Below are 2,500 nucleotides of genomic sequence, written 5' to 3' on the forward strand. Positions count from 1 at the left end.
TCGTTCTCTGAGCGCTTGCCTGGTTTCGTTTCGCTGGTCCCCGCCTTCCCTCCCTCCCTCCCTCCCTCCCTCTCACCCTCCGGGGAGCTGGGGATCTCGCTTGTGGCACTGTGGGCGTCTCCGTGGAATTCCCCGCGCCCCCCCCCCCCCCATGGCCTGGAATCGCGTCCCCTTCCAGGCAGCCTCCCGGCGGCATCTTGCCAGCTACCCCCGCCCCCGTGTGCTGCCGGGGATCGGGACGCGCCGTGTCGTGTCGTGTCGTGTCGTGTCGGGCCGGGAGCTAGCTCCGAGGCGGACCCCTCGGGGCCGCGCGGGACGCCCGCCCCGCTCCGGGAGGAGCTCGGGCGTTTGGGCGGCCCGGCGCTCCGGCGTCCTCGGTGGCCGGCCGGCGACCGGGATCCGGCCCGGGGACGTTCGAGCCGGTTGTCGGGCGCCACCTGGCGGCCGCTTTTATATTGTCCCTTCCCTCCGGAGCTCCGGCGACCTTGTCGAGGGCTGTGACTCAGCCGCCGGGCCCGAAGCAGAGTTCCGGGAGGCGGGCGACGCTGGTGCTGGCAGCCCCGGTGGCGCCGAGGCGTAGGCGCCTCCTGCTGTCGCCTGAGATTGGGCCTGCAGATCTATGGGGCTGTGACTGCCGCCGCGCTCCCGAGCCGGGGCTGAGGGGCCGCCTGGCCGGGTCGACCAGCATGCGCCCGTGCCCCTCCGGCCGCGGGAACCCATGTCGGGTCGTGCCGCCGCGGTGGGAGAGGAGAGGGTCTGCCGCGCCCGGAGCGCCTGGGACTTGGTGGCCCGGCCTTCTCCTGGGCCGCCCTTGGGAGCGTTCGTTCCCCGACCCCCCCCACCTCCCTTTCCCGGTGCCCCCCGCGTCCCGCTCCGGAGGTGGGGACCGGCTCGGGCCGAGCGTTGAGGCCGGTGGAGGCCGCCACGGGCTCGGTGGTGGACGCGCGTGCGTCCCGGTCGTCAGATGCTTTCGGGCCGATGGTTTTCCGAGCCGGACTCCAGAGGTGAGGACCGGCCTGGGCCGCCAGCGGTGACCCGGAGAGGCTGGCCCGGGCCTGGGTGCGTTGCCCCGTGGGCTCCGGGCGTCTCCCTGGAGAAATGGGTTCAAGTCCCGATGGGTCCGGAGACGTGGACGGACCGGCCCCTGCTCGCGCAGGTGGCCGGCGAGGGTGCACCCGGCCTGTCAGCGTGCCCGCGTGGGTCCCGGTCGTCGGACGCGACTTTGTCTCCCCCCTCCGCTCTCCACCCCGAGTCCGGGCCGGGAGGTGGGGACTGGCGCGAGCCATACTGGGTGGCCCGGGGAGGGGCTCCCGGGCCCGGGCGTGGTCCCTCATGGGGCCCGCTCATCGGAGGCGGCTCGGAGGGGTGCTGTGTTTCTTTCTTGGAACCAAGTCCTGGCCCGGAGACTCGGATGGACCGGTGCCTGCCCGCGTGGGGGGACCGGGGAGGGCGTCCCCAGCCCGCTCCCTCTCCCCCGTGTCCCCGGCCCACTCTGCCACCCCTCCATCCCCGGGTCGACCAGGTGGCCCCGGGCGCTCCGGGGCAAGTGTGGATGGGGAAGTGTTGGGGGCAGGTGGCCGGACCGAGGTTCCGGGGGCCCCCGTGAACCTCGTGGGTGGGCCCCGCTGTCGGGCGCGATGATTTCTTCCGCCGGAAATGGGGCCTTTTTGCCACCAGATAGGTGCTGATACGGTGTTCTTCTGCGTCTGTCGCCGATAGACGCTGGGGCTCCGGACGCGGGCAGGACTCCGGGCTGGGGGCGGCTGTCTGACGCCCGGCTCGGTCCTTGCCGCTTGAGCTGCCCGCTTGGGCCTGCGCGCCGGCTCTTGCGTGCGCGTCCGGCTGCCCCGACCCGCGGTGCCGCCTCCGGCCTCTGGCTGAGCCCGAGGGCGGCGGGGCCAGGTGGCGTCGGGTGCTCGACCCTGTGCGCTGCCCCCGCTGCAGGCACCCGGTGGTGAGTGGCCGGCACGACCCCACCCCACAGGCTCTGTGCCCCGTGTCAGGCGTTCTCGTTCTGGGGTGGCTGGCTGCTCTTTGCCCGAGACGAAGGGGCGCCGGCGAGGCGGAAGCGGGCCTCCGTGTGATGGGTCTTCGCCGTGCCTCCCCTGCGGGCCTCCCCCGCCGTGGCTTTAGGCTGGGTGGGTCAACCGATTGATGTGGTGGTGCCACGCTCCGCTGGGCTGGGCCTAAGCCGTGCCAGACGAGGGACGGACGTTCCTGGGGGACGGGACCGCTCTTCTCGTTCTGTCCGCGGGCTCCTCGCCTCTCTTCCGCCCCGCCTGCCGGGGTGTGCGGAAGGCAGGGGTGCGGCCTCCGGCCCCGAACCCGCGGTCTCCCGCCCCCGCCTCCCAGCGTGGGCGGGGACCGGGGTCCTCGGACGCAGCAGACGCTCTCGCTGTGCCTCTTTGGCGTACGCCTCGCGAGCGGCCCTCCCCGCGGCGGGGAGGGCCGCCCCGCCGCCACGCTGCGCGCCCCCCGTCGGTGTGCGAGCGTGCCGCGC

This window comes from Hippopotamus amphibius, unplaced genomic scaffold (assembly GCF_030028045.1).
Source record: "Hippopotamus amphibius kiboko isolate mHipAmp2 unplaced genomic scaffold, mHipAmp2.hap2 scaffold_490, whole genome shotgun sequence".
NCBI classification, from domain to species: domain Eukaryota; kingdom Metazoa; phylum Chordata; class Mammalia; order Artiodactyla; family Hippopotamidae; genus Hippopotamus; species Hippopotamus amphibius.